Below are 20,656 nucleotides of genomic sequence, written 5' to 3'. Positions count from 1 at the left end.
TCAAGGTAGCAGATATATTGTCCAGATTGTTCAGTGGTTTCAATCAGTTAAGTTAATTCTTTATGAAGCAAAGAACAGATATTTGGAGCATCTGGGTTTAGCCTTGTTATATAGGTTAACAAGGTGCATATCGTGTGTCTTATCTAAGTTATATGGAGAAGAGTGTTTCTTTGTAGTAAGTAGTTTCTCGGAGCACAAAAAGGTTGAATATTTCTTAATTTCCTCTGTTTTCTAGGAGCACAGGGCTCAGGTAAAATTCAACATTGTCAGTCTTCACTTTTGTTCAAGATGAATGATATTTGTCACTAAGCAACTCAGAGGTGGTTGTAAACTTCCTGAGTGTTGAGAAGCAGTGTCTCTGAGTATTTCAGCAGACTACCTGGGTGATCCAGACAGCAATTTGTCCAGGGATAAATCTAGCTCATGTATGGTCTGCTGCAGTGATGAGTCCTTCAGGTATATTTCAAGTCAGAGGTAAGAATATGGACTGAAATAATGAGAGAGACTGGACATAAAATGTTCAAGTAACAAGCCTGTTTTAATAGTCTGGATGGAAACAATAACAGCTGACTTTACTTAGCACTTACTTTGTTCCAGGCACAATTCTAAGCACATACCACCACTACTGCAACCTGTTCCTCTAATCATACTTGACTGTAACTTCTGGGGATGGGGATATTTGTGAGCAATATCAGGAGTGTGGGGTTGATCATTAGAGCAGCTGACTGGACCACTGCAAGTCTTTCTAAAACCTGTAAGACTATTCTGTGAATCATGAGGTTAATTTTACTGATAGATGTCCCTGGTGCCAATGCTGCTGTAGGATTGGTTCCTTCTTTAACTTCTTTAACAAACTGAAGTCCATTTAAAAAGTATACTCTTAGACATGTTTATTTATTTATTTTTAACAGGTTTATTGAGGTGTAACTTACACATCATAAAATTCACCCACTTTAAGTGTACAATTCAATAATTTTTAGTGAACTCACAGTGTTGTGTAAACACTGTCAAGTTTTAGAAAGTTTCCATTGCCCCAGGAGGATCCCTAGTGCTCATTTTTAGCCACTCCAAGTTTCCATCCCCAGTCCTAGGTAAACTACTTTGTGTCTCTACTTTCTGTCTCTAGAGATTTGCCTTTCATGGACATCTATGATGTAATAATGTAATGTGAGGTCTTTTGTGTCTGGCTTCCCAGATGTCTTTTTGATTTGGAGCTACATCTTTCCCATGCCTCACTTTCAGCATCCCAGTCCTTTTCCAGTTACTTAGTATACATCATAAACCCTGTAAAATAGTCTTCAAATAGAACATAAAAGGGAAAGGGACTTCATAAAACTTATATTAGTCTCTGTGTGCTCTTTCCCACATATAGTGTGTTAATACTCAAATATATACATATGTGTGTGTTTACCTCTCCCTTTTATTAAATGAATAGTAGAACACAAAGATCTATACATTTTCCCACTTAAAACTTATATTCTAATATTTTATAGTTTTAAAAAATTCTGCAATAAAGTTGTACATATATCATCTTGAGATACACACACACATATACACACACACATACATATAACTTTGGAATAAATCCCTATGAATGGAAATGATGATTAAAGGATTTGTGCATTTGTAATTTTGAAAGAAATTTACAAATTGTTCTCCAGAGGTTGTACCAAGTTTTACAAGCAGCATAGAATGTGAACAATAATTCACAAAGGAGGAAATCACATTGCTAATAAGCTTGAAAAATATCCATTGATAATTTTTAAATTAAAATTAATACAATATTAGGGTACCACTTGTCACCTTAAAAAAGAGTAAACAGAACAAAACCAGTAAATGAATCTGTGTACTCAAGGAAAGAGCCATTTACATAAATCTAAACTACTGCAGTATTTTATAAAATGGTCATAACATTTTACCCAGTAATCCACTTCTTGGGCTCTTTAATAAAAATCAGAAATGCAGATTTTGCACTCAAAAATTCATTATAGCATAGTTTCTAATAGTGGGGAAATTTTAAGTGTTCAATAGCAGTGGAATATTAAAGTGATTAAACAGTTGGTTTAATATATAGCCACTAAAATAACATTTAAAAATAGTTCTAGGGGCATGTAAAATATAAAATGAAATAATACTCATGTAAAACTGTACATTAGTATATGATCTCAGTGGAATGAAAATGTATAACACTTGCATAGATAAATGGTTGGGAAAATACACCAGAAGTTTAACAATGGTTATCTCCAGTTTGAGGGATTTTATATGATTTTTCTTATTAATTTTTTCTGTATTTACCAAGTTTTAAACAGTGCTCAAGACTTGTTTTTTAAATCATAAACAAAAGCTCTTTTAAAACATTTACACAAGAATTATTAATGGTATGGGGAAAGATCACTACATAGTTACATGAAAAAAGGCAGGATATAAAGCAAAATGATATTAAATATGAAAATGCAAATAACTACACAGATGGGGAAAAGCTAGTAAAAATGCATCTAAATGTTAAAATTGTTGTCTCTAGTGGCATGAAAATATGGGTGTTCAGTTGCATAAATATTATTTTTATAATGAGAAAAAATAACGGCTATAAAATAAAATCCCAATGTAAATATAGGGTAAAGGATATGAATATCATTCAAAAAAGAAAAAATAGAAATTCTGTGAAGCATAGCAATATGTTTAGCTTTCCTACTTACCAAAGAATTGCATATTAAAACAATTCTTAGATGCAAATTTTCACCTATCACATTAAGAAATGATTATTTAAAAGATCATAATCAATGGAAGCAACAATGCAAAAAAACATCTACTTTGTTCCAAGTTTTGAGGAAGGGGGTGTGGGTTGGCAGGGAGGAAGTGTAGAAAGTTCTATTTTATAGAGCTCTGCTGCCAGCTTCAGGAAGCTAATGAAATTAATAATACACATTTTTTTTTCAGTTGACTCAGATGTGAAAGCCTTTGTTAAGATGTTTAACTTGGTGACTGAAAGAGCTGTAATTCAGGTATACTTAGTGAAGAACTAGATTTTCGTTAAGTCAAGGAGATGAAGAGAGCTCACTGTACAAAGTTGAAGATGTAGAGTACTTTGTGATCTATTGAGGGTCAGTCTGTTGCATTTGTTGATATTGTAACATTCTTTTCCTCATACTCCACTGACAATTCATTTTCAGTATGTCCACATGTTCCTCTTCCTCCTCTACAAAGGCTGGTGTTCACAAGTTCTCTATCCTAGGTCCTCTGCTCTTTTGCCAATTCGAGGGTTATTAGCATGATAATGACTGAAGTATCAGACCCTACAATCAATGGTAGCTCAGGAAGAAAAACATAAAGGGGGTTGCACTAATGGAACAATTCAGAGAGTGAATGTTTTCAATGCAGTATAATAGTAGAGGTATTGACTAATGTCAGCAAAGTGATGGACTCAGAAGTTCCAAGCCCTCTTCCCCAACAGAAAGATCAAAGGGAAAAAAATAAACAAGGACTCTCTGAATCAACCAGAGTCTAAATCACAGACAAAGGTTTACAACAACCATGCAACTACCTAATCAAGAAAAGCCATCTTCAAAACAGTAGGAAATTTTTGTGGTGTTTTACTCACCTTTGCCCCATGCCCTTTCAACTGAGGTAGTGGTTTTAGTTTTAAAGAGGAAGCAGCTTCGTTCTCAGTTCCCTTATTCAAACTGGAGGTAGCAGAGCACACTTTATTTAAAAAGTATTGTGTACATCTTTTCTATCCTTTCTGGGGGATAGCTGAAGGACTGATGTAAGGTGCTCATTTCTGTTTCCCCTAACTTGGAGCTGAATGGTGAAAAACAGCAGATACTGCTCATAAAATATCCAAGGCAACTACAGAACCACAGATGCCTGGGGCAATAGATTATTGGTGGAGACATACAATAGACTAAAGCCTGAAAGAGAAGTTGAAATGAGACTCTTTGGGAAATTAGGACATTCAAAGCAGTCATACATATGTAGGAATTTAGAAAGCAATATGCAAGGCACATGCTCAGAAAAGACCTTACAGGACCTTAAGATTTTGCTTGGGCTGATCTCTAGGCTCTGAGCAAGCCCAGCTAAGTCTTGAAGGCGTGCTCAAGCACAGAGCCAATCTGCAAAGACTTGGTGAGCTCCTGGAATTCAAAAAATCTCTGTCAAAACATTAGTTGAACATGAGCTAATGGAACAAAGACTTCAGTAGTCATGTATGGCAAGGAATAGTCTTTGCGAAAATAGTATGAAAGTCCCAAAATAGACAACTAAGCCTTAAACAATAATATCTATAATAATGAAAACCCTAATGAAGAGGGAGAATTTTATTTCTAAATGCCCAACTATCAGATAAAAAATCACAGAGCACACAGAGAAACAGGAGAACATGGCCTATTCAAAGGAACAAAATGAATTGACAAAAACCATCCCCAAGGAAGCCCAGATATGACATACTAGACAGACTTTTTCCCCTAAATTTGTTGAGATATAACTGACATATAATACTATGAAAGATTAAGGTGTACAGGTGATGATTTGATGCCATATATATTGCAAAATGATTACTAAAAGCTTGGTTAATGTCCATTTCCTCACATAATTACAATATTTTTTTTGTGGTGAGAGTATTTAAGATCTTCTCTCATCACAACTTTCAAGAATATAGCACAGTTGTTACAGCCATCACAATAAATATTGGATTCCCAAAACTTATTCATCTTAACTGAAAGTTTGTACTCTTTATTTGCCATTTCTCCATTTCCCTCAATTTTCAGCTTCTGGCAACCATCATTCATTCTACTCTCTGTTTCTATGCGTTTTACTTTTAAATTCCACATACAAGTGAGAGCAAACAGTATTTGTCTTCCTCTGTCTGACTTATTTCACTTAGCGTAATGCCCTCAAGGTCCATCCATGTTGTCACAAATGATTGGATCTCCTTCCTTTTTTATAACAATATTCCATTGTATATATACCAGATTTTTAAAATCAATTCATCTGTCTATAGACACTTAGATTATTTCCATGTTGTGTTTATTATGAATAATGTTGTAATGAATGTGGGGGTGCAGATACCTCTTTGAAATACTGATTTCATTTCCTTCAGATATATACCCAAGAGTGGGATTGCTGTATCATATGGTAGTTCTATTTTTAATTTTTTGATGAAACTTCATACCATTTTCCATAGTGGTTCTTCCAATTTACATTCCCACCAACAGGGCACTAAGGTTCCCTTTTCTCCACATTTTCACCAATATTCATTATCTCTTGATTTTTTGATAATAGCCATCTCAACAGATATAGGTTGTTATCTCATTATTGCTTTGATTTGTATTCCCCTAGTGGTTAGTGATGTTAAACATCATTTCATGTATGTGTTTTCAAGGGTGTATCCCAGAATTCAAGGCAGCAGAAATGTGCCCACTATTATTTCTTTTTTTTAACACAATGGGTGAAAGAAGAGAGATTATTTTCTTGTGACACTCTGCTGCCACCTATAGAAAATTATTTTAAAAACAACTAAGAAGTTATTTCCTTGACCTAAAATCCACTGCAGCAGACGTACCCCAAATAAATAAGAAGGAGAAGAAACTTGGCATTCCTCTTGAAATTTTGGCTTCTCTATAGCTACAGAAATAAAATGGAAATGGAGAAATGGGAAGTCTTAGACCTACTTCACCTATGCTCAATGATCAAATTAATGCAGGAAGGGGATTGAAATGAATAGGAACAGATGCATTGAAGCATAGGAAATATAGACCACTTCTTAGGCTGTAAAACAAACCACAACAATTTTTAAAGAATTGAAATTATACAGAATAGATAGTCTGACAATAATGTAATAAAACTAGAAAACAACAGAAAGATAATAGGAAAACCTTTAAATACCTGAGAAATAGACAACACATTTACAAATAATCAATGGGCCAAATTGGAAATCTGAAAGGAAATAAAAATAAGTAGAACTGAATGAAAATCTAAATGCAATGTAACAGAATATGTGGAATGCAGCTAAAGCTGTAATGAGAGGGAAATTTATAGCACTAAAATACTTACCTTAGAAAAGAAGAAAGATCTTAAATCCATAATCTACATTTCTACTTTAAGAAACTGGAAAAAGAAGAGCAAAATAAAAGCAAGCAGAAGGAAGGAAGTAAAGAGTAAAAGTCAATAAAATTGAAAACAAAAATAATAAAGGAAATCTATTTTTTTAAAACTTGTTCTTAGAAAAGACAATGCCATTTGCAGCAACATGGATGGACATAGAGATTGGCGTACTGAGTGAAATAAAGTCAGAGAAAGAGAAGTATTGTATTATATTACTTATATGTGGAATCTAAAACAAAATGATACAAATGAACTTATTTTCAAAACAGAAACAGACACACAGACTTAGAGAATGAACTTATGGTTACCAGGGGGGAAGGGTGGGGGAGAGGGATAGACTGGGAGTTTGGGATTGACACGTATACACTGCTGTATTTAAAATGGATAACCAACAAGGACCTACTGTATAGCACAGTGAACTCTGCTCAATACTATATTATGTAACAACCTAAATGGGAAAAGAATTTGAAAAAGAATAGATACATTTATATGTATAATTGAATCACCTTGCTGTACACCTGAAATGAACACAACATTGTTAATCAACTATACTCCAAAATAAAATAAATTTTTTTAAAAAACTCAAAATAAAGTATGTAGTAAAATATGTCCTTCCCAACTTAGTCTCCCATCTACCTAGTTTCCACCTCCCACTCACTTAATCACAGTTATTTGTGTCTTCTGTAAATTTCAAGTGTGTGTATATTCAAGTAAGAAGATAACCTTCCACCCATTTTTCCATTATTTTTGCACAAAAGATAGTATACAATATATACTTTTCTGAACATTTTAAAATCACTTAATATACCTTTGTTTTTGTTTCCATGTCAGTGTATAGAACACTTTCTCATTCTTTTTTATAGCATCATTGTATGATTGTACCATAATTTATTTAGTGAGTACCCTAATGATAGACATTTGGACTTTACTATTACAAACAATGCTGCAGTGAATAACCTGGCACACATGTTATTTAAAACATGTGTAAATACTGGTATGTTTGTAGGGTAAGTTTCCAGAAAAGGAGTTGTTGGTTTAGAGGCTTTATGAAATCATTATATGATAGACTTCCTAAATTGCCTTCAACAAGTGTACCAAATTATACTCCCACCAACAAAGCAAGACATTTTCCCACAGCCTTGCTAACAGAGTATTTTCATCAAACTCTTGAGGGGCTTTTTTGTCACTACTATTGATAAAAGTATGTCTTTTATTTTTATTTATGGGTTTCTAGGTTTAAATAGTCTTTGATGAATAGTCCTTGATGCTGGCTCTCCCAGCTGCTGACTTAAATAACCCAGAAGAGGACAAAGGCTTGCAACAACCCTGAAAAGTGAGACTAACAAGGAACTCATTGCCAGAATGTGTAAAACATTGCCACAAAGCTCCAAAGTACGTAATATAGTTTCCAATTATTGACTATCCAGTACATGTGGGAGAAAGTATATATGTGTGCATGCATTACTCCCCCAGGAATCTTCACAGTGATTCTATCAGTATGATATTATGAGCCATATTTGACAAGTAAAGAAACTCTGGCTCAGAGAGCTAAGTGACTTACTTGCCTAAAGATATATAACAAGAGGCAGAGCTGAGGTTCAAACACAGGCTTGTAGGACTCCAAACTGGAACTGTTTTCAACACCCTACATGCTTTATCCCTCTCTCATTCTTTGACTCCTGATTCAGGAATAGAACAATTGAGCCAATCACAAAATCGGCCAACTCAAATTTCATGACTACTTTTTTTTTATAGTCGATTTACAATATTATATTAGTTTCAGGTGTACATCATAGTGATTCAGCATTTTTACAGATTATACTCCATTAGAAGTCATTGCAAGATTATGGTTATAATTCCTTGTGCTATACAATATGTCCTTGTTACTTATCTATTTTTTTAACATCTTTATTGGGGTATAATTGCTTTACAATGCTGTGTTAGTTTCTGCTTTATAACAAAGTGAATCAGTTATACATATACATATGTTCCCATCTCTCTTCCCTCTTGCATCTCCCTCCCTCCCACCCTCCCTATCCCACCCCTCCAGGCTGTCACAAAGCACCGAGCTGATATCCCTGTGCTATGCGGCTGCTTCCCACTAGCTATCTACCTTACGTTTGTTAGTGTATATATGTCCATGCCTCTCTCTCGCTTTGTCACAGCTCACCCTTCCCCCTCCCCATATCCTCAAGTCCGTTCTCCAGTAGGTCTGTGTCTTTATTCCTGTCTTACCCCTAGGTTCTTCATGACATTTTTTTCCTTAAATTCCATATATATGTGTTAGCATATGGTATTTGTCTTTCTCTTTCTGACTTACTTCACTCTGTATGACAGACTCTAGGTCTATCCATCTCATTACAAATAGCTCAATTTCGTTTCTTTTCATGGCTGAGTAATATTCCATTGTATATATGTGCCACATCTTCTTTATCCATTCATCTGATGATGGGCACTTAGGTTGTTTCCATCTCTGGGCTATTGTAAATAGAGCTGCAATGAACATTTTGGTACACGACTCTTTGAATTTTGGTTTTCTCAGGGTATATGCCCAGTAGTGGGATTGCTGGGTCATATGGTAGTTCTATTTGTAGTTTTTAAAGGAACCGCCATACTGTTCTCCATAGTGGCTGAACCAATTCACATTTCCACCAGCAGTGCAAGAGTGTTCCCTTTTCTCCACACCCTCTCCAGCATTTATTGTTTCTAGATTTTTTGATGATGGCCATTCTGACTGGTGTGAGATGATATCTCATTGTAGTTTTGATTTGCATTTCTCTAACGATTAATGATGTTGAGCATTCTTTCATGTGTTTGTTGGCAGTCTGTATATCTTCTTTGGAGAAATGTCTATTTAGGTCTTCTGCCCATGTTTGGATTGGGTTGTTTGCTTTTATGTTATTGAGCTGCATGAGCTGCTTATAAATTTTGGAGATTAATCCTTTGTCAGTTGCTTCATTTGCAAATATTTTCTCCCATTCTCAGGGATGTCTTTTGGTTTTGTTTATGGTTTCCTTTGCTTTGCAAAAGCTTTGAAGTTTCATTAGGTCCCATTTGCTTATTTTTGTTTTTATTTCCATTTCTCTAGGAGGTGGCTTAAAAAGGATCTTGCTGTGATTTATGTCATAGAGTGTTCTGCCTATGTTTTCCTCGAAGAGTTTGATAGTTTCTGGCCTTACATTTAGGTCTTTAATCCATTTTGAGCTTATTTTTGTGTATGGTGTTAGGGAGTGATCTAATCTCATACTTTTACATGTACCTGTCCAGTTTTCCCAGCACCACTTATTGAAGAGGTTGTCCTTTCTCCACTGTACATTCCTGCCTCCTTTATCAAAGATAAGGTGACCATATGTGAGTGGGTTTATCTCTGGGCTTTCTATCCTGTTCCATTGATCTATCTTTCTGTTTTTGTGCCAGTACCATACTGTCTTGATTACTGTAGCTTTGTAGTATAGTCTGAAGTCAGGGATATTTATCTATTTTATGTATAGTAGTTTGTATCTCTTAATCCCATACCCCTAATTTGCCCTCTGCCACTTCTCTCTCCCCTTTGGTAACCACAAGTTTTTTTTCTATATCTGTGAGTCTGTTTCTGTTTCGCATATATACATTTATTTGTATTATTTTTTAGCCTGAATACTGATTTCTGAAGTACTAGTCCAAAGTGCTTTTTCTTATTCTATTCCATCTCACCTATAATATCTTCCTTTCTACATCCAAACAGAAATTAGAACTTGGAAGCTCAAAACATGTATGCAAGATGACAGGCTGGATAAAAGGAGATAACAGTTGTGCAACTGGCAGTGAGTGGGCCATTACCTCCTGGAAGATGGAGAAGATGATCCAATATAATAATAATGGCTAACATTCATTTACAGTGGGTCAGGGAATTAGCTAACTGTTTTCTAGAAATTAGCTCATTTCAACAGCTTGGCAGGGTAAATACTATTATTATCCCATTATAGTAGATGAGGAACAGAGTGTGAAGAGGTTGAATTACTAGAGCAGATCAGTTAAAAACTGATGGCCGGGGAAGGGGAGCATGGATGCGGGAGGGAAGGACGGAGGGGCGCGCAGAGCCGAGGGGCGGCCACGGATGCTCCGGGCGCCTGTCGTGCTGTGCGCGTGCATAGCCGCCTGGTGCGCGCAGGCTCTGGCAGCGGCCGCGGGCAGCAATTTTCTGGACAACAAACAATGGCTCAGCATGGTGTCCCAGTACGACCGGGAGGCCGGACAGTGGAACCGATCCCGAGACGATGATTATTTCCGCACTTGGAGTCCAGGGAAGGCCTTCGATGGGGCTCTAGACCCATGCTTAAGGCTGAAATGTAGTCGCCACGAAGTGTGCATTATTCAAGGTTCTCAGACCGCAGTCTGCGTTGGTCAGCGGAGGCTCACGCACAGTATGAAAGATGCAGGAGTTGGGCATAAGCAGTGGAGGGGTCCTCCGACATCCACCTGCCAGCAGTGCTCGGGGGTCTCTACCAGCCCTGTCTGTGGTTCAGATGGACATACCTACTCTTCTCAGTGCAAACTAGAATACCAGGCATGCATCTTAGGAATACAGATCTCAGTCAAGTGCGAAGGATGTTGCCTGTGTCCTTCAGATACGACCATGGGCTCAAGCAGGAATATGAAGAGGGCCTGCAGTGACCTGGAGCTCAGGCAGATGGCCAGCAGACTGCTGGACTGGTTCAAGGCCCTGCATGAGAGTGGGGGCCAGAACAAGAAGACGAAAGCATCGCTGCGGCCGGAGAGAAGAAGATTTGATACCCGTATTTTGCCAATTTGCAAGGATTCACTCGGCTTGATGTTTAACACTTGATACAAACTACCACCTGCTCCTGGACCAGTCGGAGCTTGGGAGCATTTACCTGGACAAGAACGAGCGGTGCGCGGAGGCCTTCTTCAGCTCCTGTGACACGTACAAGGACAGCTCCATCTCCAACAACGAGTGGTGCTACTGCTTCCAGAGGCAACAAGATCCACCTTGCCAGACGGAGCTCGGCAGTATTCAGAAGCGACTCGGGGTGAAGAAGCTCCCTGGACATTAAATCCCCCAGTGTGACGCAGATGGTTACTACAAGCCAACGCAGTGCCACGGCAGCACTGGGCAGTGCTGGTTTGTGGACCGATACGGAAGGGAAGTCGTGGGGTCCAGGAAGCGCGGTGCTGCAGACTGTGCTATTGATTTTGAGATCTCTGGAGATTTTGCAAGTGGAGATTTCCGTGACTGGGCTGCTGATGACGATGAAGATGACATTATGAACGATGAAGATGAAATTGAAGATGATGATGAGGATGAAGGGGATGATGATGATGGTGGTGACCAGGATGGATACATCTGATGGATGAGAGCTGAGAGCAACAAATTCTATGTTTCTTTTATTTACCAAGTGATCCCTTACTGAGGAGTACCTTCTTGCCCCAAAACAAAATGATTCTAAAACTCACTTAATATTTTGTATAATTATTTCAAATATTGCAACTAAAGTCATAGAACTTTATGTTTAGAGAAGTATCATTTACTTTTTTTATCTGAAAAAGAGAACACATATGGAGTCTAGCCAGACAAGAGAAAGTTATGAAGAGATACTGATCTATGTGAGTCTGCCACAAACAAAACAACCAGTGCTTGAGGTCATATGTGATATTTTTCTGGGAAAAATTCTAAGTTAAATCTACAATAACATACTAGTGACCTGGATTCTAAGGATTTTATTAAAATATGCATGACCTTAATTGCAGTTTCCAAGTAGACTCTTCCCAGAGCTGGAGTGATTTAGAGGTGAGTGAGAGAATAGCACAAAGTGAGAAAAACAAAGTCACTATCTTGGAGACCTCCACCATGTTTGTATGTTTTTAGTTATGAAGTTTTAATGATGTTTTTAGTTATGAAGTTATTCTGGATGTGACCAGATATCGTACAAAATGGGCAGCAGGGGAAAACCATGGATTTTGAAAGTTAAAAACATAGTTGTCCTTTCTAATTTTTATTTTATTTTGGACAGCAGTCTCATGTTGATTTGTTTGATAATCTTAACCAGCATGATTTCTTTATCTTTCTAGGTTTCTTTATCTTTCTGACCAGCAACTTAGGGTGCAGAACTTAAAGTAGAAAGACAAAGGGAAAGATTCTTTTAAACCATATTTTTACAAAAAGTTTGTCATTTGCCTCAATATCAAACTTAAAAATCTTCATTCTTGTTTTATTTCCTATGTTAGATAAATATTTGCATTTAATCTAAGAATTATGCCATTTTTGTTACTAGTGTCAAAACTTAGAGAACATACTATATTGTGCCTTGCAAAATAGAAATAGAAAGGTTTCAGCATGCATCCCCACATAGGACATTAGGCCATAGATAGGCACACCTAATCACAAATTAATACCAGTCCCGGTACTGCTGCTGGAATGAAGAAAATAGAATACTTTCTTTCTTTTTTCTACTGTTACATAGTTACCATGTTTATGATTATTGTGTGGAGTACCATTTAAGATTTAACTGCAACAAAAATTACTTTAATTGTTGTATTTAAGTTAGCATGTTAATTAATCATGTAGCCCTTCTGGTACACCATCCCTTTTAAGGATATCATCAGACCTATGGTTTTGGGCCCATAATAAAAGTGGAAAAACCTGTTGGGTGTTACACACTGGTGTCACCACGTAAACACTGGTTCAGCTGGTTTCCCAGTATACAATCCACTGAAATAAAGTTGTTGGATTCTTTCCATTTGATTTATATACACTAAGAGAAAAATCTTTAATGTTAATTTTATGTAATATTTAAGATAAAATGTATTTTCTCTTTTACTGTTTATGTATAGTTTACAAAATAAAGAATCTTGAAACCGAAAACAAACAAACAAAAAAACCTGATGGCACAGGGACATTAAAAAAATTTTGAGAGTCAGGAGATGTCTGTGATATTACTATCCATTTACTTCGTAATTTTGTACAAGTAGATTCCTGTTTCCTTATTTCATTGTCCAAACCTGCAAATCGTACCATTCTGTGACTTCGAGACTCTGTCTGAGGTAATTGGTGGTATAATTCAAAATTTGGAGGAACAGTCAAGCATGGATAAGACTGGAAGAATATATAAAAATTGTTCTACACCACCATATTCATTTACCCTGCTTCAAACTTTCTTACTTGTTCTCCTGCTCATGGCACTGACTCTCCTTCCTTCCCTACTTGCAGATATGATTTAAGTTCCATAGAAACTAGGTAACTCAAAAAATGAAGGACAATGCAAAACGATGTCACTTTTTGGACCACTGCCTAAGCTGTTTTGGGATATTACCATCTGTAAAAGTTTGAGAGTTGGGGAGAGGCATGCACTAACTGCTAGCATAAAGGTCAAGGAAGAATTATCTGTTAAGGTGATATGTTTACTGTGAAGATTTCGTCTTCTCCCACTGGCGTCTAACTTCCCCAAGAATTAGTCACCTTGGATCATGGGCCTGTCATCAATCATGATTTTGGGGGAGCAGATGGGCTTTGTATGCTGAATATTAGAGAGTTGGGACTTTACCCTAAAAGCAATGGGAAGCTACTGAAGGCCTTTAAGTAGACCAGCCTCATGATCAAACTCAAGTTTTAAGAAGGTCACTGAAGCACCCTCTGGAAGAAAAATTTGAGGAAGGCAAAATTGGAGGCAGAGAGACTAATTTGGAGGCACTGGGTGATTAAAAACCTCAGCTGAGGCACTGACAGTTGAGATGGACGTTAAGAATTAATAAGGGAAATAGAATCAATAGGGCTTTTTGACTAATTGGATATGGAGGATAAAGAAGAATTAGGATTCCAGTATGACTCCCAGGTTTCAGAATAGGTTTGGGGGATAAATGCCATTGAGCTAGAGAACACAGGAGGAGGGATGATGAGTTTAATTCAGGAGTTGAGTTTGAAGAGCCTATGGGACATTCAGATAGAGTTGACTAGTCAGAGGGAGATCCAATCAGAGATATAAATCTGATAGTGGATACTCCAGGTTTAATTGAGCTGTCCCAGTGAAACCATGAAGAACTATAAAGACACAAAGAGCAGCAGGCCAAGGACAGAACTATTTAGGAAGAAGAGAGGATAGCAAGAAAGAAAAGAAGACTTAAAAAAAAAAGGAGTTATCATTGAGACATCAGCAAAGGACCAAGGGAGAGTCTCACAGAAGCCAACGATAAGAGAACTTCCAGAAAGAAGTGGTGAACCATGTCCAATACCCTGGGTTGAGTACCCTCAGCCCAGAAACTTGGAGAGGTCCTTGAAAACCTTAGCAAGAGCAGTTTCAGTGGAGTGGTGAAGGCAGAAGTCAGAGGGCAGTGGGTTGAGAAGGGAGTGGGAGTTAAAGAAGAGATGACAATGACCATACAGCATTCTTCCAAAGAGTTGCAGCTAGAAAGAGACATGAGGTCCAGGGACTTCCTAAAATTCTGGTTAAAAAACACAGAACATGAAAATGTACCATCTTAACCATTTTTAAGTGTACAGTTCAATAGTGTTAAGTATATCCACGTTGCTGGGCAACGGATCTCCAGCACTTTTTCGTCTTGCAAAACTGAGACTCTACACCCATTAAACAACAACTGCCCATTTTCCCCATCCCCTAGCCCCTGGCCACCACCGTACTACTTTCTGTTTTTATGGCTTTGACTACTTTGGGTACCTCATATAAGTGGAATCATAGACTATTTGTCTTTTTGTGACTGGCTTATTTCACTTAGTATGATGTCCTCAAGGCTCATCCATGGTGTTGCCATGTGACAGTATTTCCCTCCTTTTTAAGGCTGAATAATATTCCATTGTATGTATACAACACATTTGATTTATCCATTCATCCGTCAACGAACACGTGGGTTGCCTCCACCTTATGGCTCTTGTGAATAATGTCGCTATGGATATGGCTGTGCAAATATCACTTCAAGACCATGCTTTCAATACTTTTGGAGTTACACCCAGAAGTGGGATTGCTGGATTATGTGGTAATTATATCCTTAATTTTTTGAGGAACCTCAGGGACTTTTAAAATTATGATGTTAGGTTTAGAGAGGCTTAAGTGTACTGGGGACTTGGCCTCATACAAAAGACGGTCCTGCAGGGTGAGCTAGGTGTATCTCCAGAGAAATGGAATGAAGAGAGGCAGCATAAGCAGGAAATTGAGGTGTTCCCACCAGATGCTTTCTGTTTTCTCTGTGAAGCATGAGAGGGCAGCTGAGAGCAAGAGGGAATGCGCTGAAGTCTTGTCTTGAGAAGAATGACTTGAGAAGTCCTGCATAGCAGCTCGGAGGAGAGGGAGAAGCAGTCTGACAAGGAGATGGATGGAAGTTTTCAGGGACCAGGTCAAACTAGAGGACATGATTCTTCAGGGATAGCACTCTGTATGTAACCCAGCGGTCTGAATGTAAGATGGGTCATCCAGATGGATGCCAAACGTTAGTGAATGTGGAGGCCTGACCAGGAGGTCAATAGACAACAGGAAAACGGAGGGGTAGCCCCAAATGATGGCCAAATCAATGCATAACAAGTGCATATGGATAGAATACCAAAAAACACAAGTAACCTTTTACCTGAGGAAGCACTTAGGTAATTTTCTTTATCTAATATTTTGGGCAGATTCATTGCCTCTAAATTAAAAAGAAATCTATTAAGATGTATAGTATGTGCATGGTCTGTTTGTTAGGACTTTTTTTTTTTTTTAAATAAGGGAACTTCTCACCAGTCAAGTACTCACAGCCTTAGATACTTGCAGAGACCAAGAATTGGGTCCTCACAAGACTGGAAAAGCCAACTGCTTCTGTACCCCCAAAGAGCAGGAGATAAAACTGTCACCCAGAGCCTTTCCCACTGCCAGGCAAAGGAACCAGCCCAGGCAGAGGTATAAGAAAAAGCACTGGCCTTTGTGCCCATACCCCTTGTTTCAGATGGACTCAAAGTAGCTGGATGTTAAAATAAGAGAAAGAGGAATGTGCCAGGAACAAAAGGCGGTACATAAAAGGGGAGAGGTGGTGGACTTCAAGAACTATATCGAAGAAAGAAAGACCTTTTGGTGTGGGGTAAGAAAACTGGAGATGGAAGTCCACTGGGATGATTCCCTCTCTTTTCTGGAAGGGCACCACTGAGTTGACCTTCAGCTTCCTTCTAAGGCAGGTGATGTAGACATGCCATGTGTGGAGCCAAAGGCATCACCAATCCTGACTAAGGTGCTGAGGTGTCTGTAATGCCAGGGATAACAGGGGTGTGGAGAAGATGAAAGCTATAATTGCTGGAGCTAGGGTGTCATGGGGTAGAGGAAGGCATCTCACGTTATTGAATATAAGTTTGTCAGTGGCAAGGCAGTTGGGTGAGTGCTGCTATTTGCAGGTGGTGAAGCCATGCAGACACTCCCTAAAAATATGGATCACATGGTCTTGGTGGCTGTCAGACTATACGGGGAAAGCAAACTTGAAGGACCTTGAAACTGGTCATTAAAACCTGGGAGCAAAAATAGGGCTATGGTCAGAAACCATGTAAGTTCGTCTACTATGAATATATAAAATCTGGATAATAAAAGTGTTTGCTGTGACAGGTGTGGTTCATGATACCTACAGGAATTGACCCCTGTCATCTTATGAGGCTGTTTCATGTGAAAACAGGATATTAGAGATGACCTCTCAAGTGATCATATCCACAGGGTGTGTTCTATGGTTAGGAGGGAGTGCAACAGTGACCTTAGGATGCCTTCCCAGATTCGAGCTTGCCCCAGAAACCTTGGAGTGACATAGCTTCAAAATACATAAAGCAAAAATTGAAAGAATTACAAGCAGAAATAGACACATCCGTTAAAAGAGTGGTACATTTTAACATGTCTCTCAGCAACTGACAGCTCAAACAGCCAACAGCTTAATAAGGATTTAGAAGTTTTGAGCAACATGTGAACAAACTTGATTTAATGGATAAATCCTGAACCCTGAAACCAATAATTATATAATACACATTATGGTCAAGCATATCTGCAACATGTATAATAAATGTAATATCAGACAAGGTACATCTCAAAAAAAAAAATAACAGAGTCCAGCTCATGCAGACAGTCTAGAAGCCACAATCGATAGGAAGTAGGGTGTCCTAGGACAATGAGTTCAGCGAGATATTAAACATGAATTGAGTAGCAACATAGTCAGATCATCTTCAGGGGCATGGTTCTTATGGGTTCTTTGTCTATTGGACTACAGACAGGAAAGCAAACTCGGTTGGCCTTGAAACTTGTGACCAAACTCTTGGAGGAAAAAAACTGGGACTGTGGTCAGAAATCATGTGAGAGAGTATTCTGTGAAAGCAGAAAACCTGATTTACCAAACGTAACAGGGGACAGGTAAAAGAGATGGCTGGTGCCATCTTGCTGAAGTTGTTGCCTATGAGAGTGGTGATCATATTCTAGGACTGTTTTGTGGCCAAGAGAAAGTACAATGGTCCCCTAGGATGCCATCCTGGCCAACCTGACACAGTTGTTACAGGAGGTGACACAATGCACTGTGTCCCTTTTGACATGATGGGGGCGGGGGGCTCACAGATCCCTGAATCTTGCTCTGTCTTGGGGTGCATTGGCCAGCAGGGGTTCATATCATGACACTGACACCACCAATACCTCTCCCTTATGGAAAGGTACAGCCATTCCCTAGTCTCCATAAGGCCCTCTAAGCTTTGTGTCATGTCCACAATCCCACCTCCTTCCTACCCCTTTACCATCAAAAGTAGCTTTAGTGTTCCCAGGGGTGCTGACATAAGTCCTGGCCAGCTGCCAGGCTGGCCACGGACTCCAGCTACTGCTCTTTCGTACCCGATAGACAGATTTGCTTTTCAGGAAGGAAAACTCAAGAAACGCCATTCAGTATCCATAACACCAGCTACTGATAAACTTAGACCTTGAATTTTAATACCTCTATTTAGTGTTTTTGCCCAGGGTCTTATTCTTTCCTTTCTTTCTTTTTTTAGTATTAAATGGGAAGAAAACTACCTAAGTTGTAGAGTTATTCTGAGATTAATGATGTAGTGTGGAACCTAACCTAACTTAGGAGACCTGTTCAATTTATGGAACCTATGTTTTTTGTATTGTTTTATATCATTATTAAGCAGCTGTATAAAGAAATGATGGGCTGCTCCCTGCTGCCCCCTGCAGCACAACTGAAAGTCAGAAGCCTCGCATGATTTCTGAATACCGTGCCAGGGACCATGAGACGATTCAGGTTCCTTGTCCAGGAAAAAAAAAAAAAAAAAAAAGTGAAAAATTGAAAGCAGCAATGTCTTATAAAGAATGGAATCTGCAAAATATGGGATGGACCCTATCAACAGAATTCACAGATAAAATCTGCTATCTCTAGGGGAACTGGCAGGCAAGTTTGGCCCTTCAACCTTATGCATAGTTAAGAAGCATGTAGAGGTATGGAAGTAGCAACCCTTCTGTGTAGCCTTTGGGGACTCAGAAATTCTAGTATTTTGAGAAACAAGCAATGCAGTCCAGTGAGTCAGAGAAGAAGGTATCTATTCCTAAAAGAAAGGGCTTTCATATTCATGCTCTTTCACTTTTCACTTCTGCTGTCCCTGGTGTGCTGTCCCTGGTGTGCCATTATTGTGTTGCATACAGTATGATAGGCAGACTGGGCCCCCTAAAGCAGACCTGAGACTGAGAAGAGAGCGCTCCCATTACAGGGCTGGATGTTATTTTGCCATCCTGCCTAAGATGTATCCTTACCTGAGTGCAGAGACCCTAGTTTACTTTGCAAAGGATGTTTTGAGGTGTTACAAGAGCTTCCCTTTTTGGTATCCCACCTTCAACGCAGCACCATCTCTTTACCCTTAGTGGGATTTACATTCCACTAAATGTATATTTTATCTCCTCTTTGTGTTTCTCATTTCTTAGATGCAGTATATACCTCATGAAATTTTTCATTCAGTCTCCAATATTTTTGGTAGCCTGCTCAGAGGTGTGCCCATATGTGGTTAAGCCCTAGGTATATGATAATGAATAATGCACGGTAACCTTCTTACAAGGCACTCATCCTAGTGGGAGATACTGTTACGTTAAAACTAATCATTTTTAACAAAAGACAGTAGTAACTGGAATGACAGGGGTTCCAAGGAATCTCTGTGGCTGACGTATATTAGAGGAGTTCCATGATTACTTGTTGGATGAATGGATCGATGACAATATATCCAGGGTATTATGGGAAGACAGAGAATGGTTCTAAGCTGTCCTTGGGGCATGGTGGGATCTGCACAACTCCTGAAGTGAACACACCTTGGGCGAAGGTTGGAAGCTTCTGATGCATTGAGTTCCCAGGAAAATCCTGGGAATTTTGATTTAATATTGTTCACGGGTAAGGGTAGGGAAATAATCATTCTGTTAACTGCTGAGTCTGGATCATATGGGACTTAATCTGTCCCATACCAGTTGGGCTGTGTGGGGGTGGGGGTGGGGGTGGTGCATGCATGCCTGCCTGTGAGTACATGTTCAAGAGAGAATGCCTCCCCAGACACACCAGGGGCAGTTCAAGTGATCTGAAATCGGGCCAGATTTTAAATCACCTCCTCCTTGGAAATTATCAACCCTACTCTTCTGCTCAGCCTCGGGGCCGTGATGGTTTATGGATAAACTATGTCATCTTTTATTTCAGAGGCACCTGAGTTTTACTATCTGGGTGACCTTAGGCAGGTTTCTGAAGCTCACTGAGCCTTGGTTTCCTTACTTCAAAAGTGGAGGCTATAGTCACACTTGCCTCACTTGGTTGTTTCTATCATTAGGAATTATGTAATCAGTGAACATACGAGCTCTTAGCACAGGACCTGGAAGCTAGTGAACGCTCAGTAAATTCTAGATTATTCAGATCGCCATGGACTTTGCAGACATAGCTCAGACCGAGGCTCTGAGATTATTTTCTGCAGCGGTTCCTTTGTTCCACATCTGCTGAGGGAGAAGGAGGCCTGGGATGAGTGAAGGGGAGAAGTAGGCATAAGTTAGCCCTGATACTTGTGGGTCCAGCTGCAACTTCCTGGTGCTGTGGTGAGCTAGGGCTGTGGCTGGGTATAGACCCCAAGTCATGCCTGTCTTGCTGCAGTGTGTCACAACTTTTCCTCCAGGGAAGCTCTGAAAGCTCCATTCAGCAAGCACAATACCAGGGTGTTATAGCCAAGACTTTGGGCTTTAGAGGCAGCAGCCATGGGTGTCAAGAAGAAAAATGAACTGAGCCCATGGCTGGTCTCTCTGTATAGTCACTGTTCTCTCTTTCCATTGTTTCCTTCCTTTGTCTTTATTTACTCTTTCGTCACACCCTGGTTGGGGCTGCTGAGTATGTTGATGCAGAACTCACTAGGAGTTCTGGAGCAGCCAGAGAAGAGGCAGGGATGAGACTCGTGATGATCCTGTCCTGCTGACCTGGTGCTGACCCTGTTCTGACTCAGCCACATCTACAGGAGATTTCAGGGTTCTGGACACAAGTATCACCAGTAGATTTCTCTGAGAGTGGCTCCTGTGGTGCTTGGTGACACGGGGCACCCTTTGTTCTGACCACAGGCCCACCA

General features: G+C 39.1%; 1 pseudogene; it reads left to right on the top strand.

Annotated features, from left to right (window-relative positions):
* The first annotated feature begins 10,195 nt into the window (after positions 1–10,195).
* On the top strand, positions 10,196–11,447 carry LOC117310365 (testican-3 pseudogene; annotated as a pseudogene).
* Positions 11,448–20,656: the final 9,209 nt, after the last annotated feature.

The sequence above is a fragment of the Tursiops truncatus genome, chromosome X (genome assembly GCF_011762595.2).
Source record: "Tursiops truncatus isolate mTurTru1 chromosome X, mTurTru1.mat.Y, whole genome shotgun sequence".
Lineage (NCBI taxonomy): Eukaryota > Metazoa > Chordata > Mammalia > Artiodactyla > Delphinidae > Tursiops > Tursiops truncatus.
The sequence above is the reverse complement of the archived record's forward strand: the minus strand, read 5'-3'. Positions and strand labels throughout refer to the sequence as shown.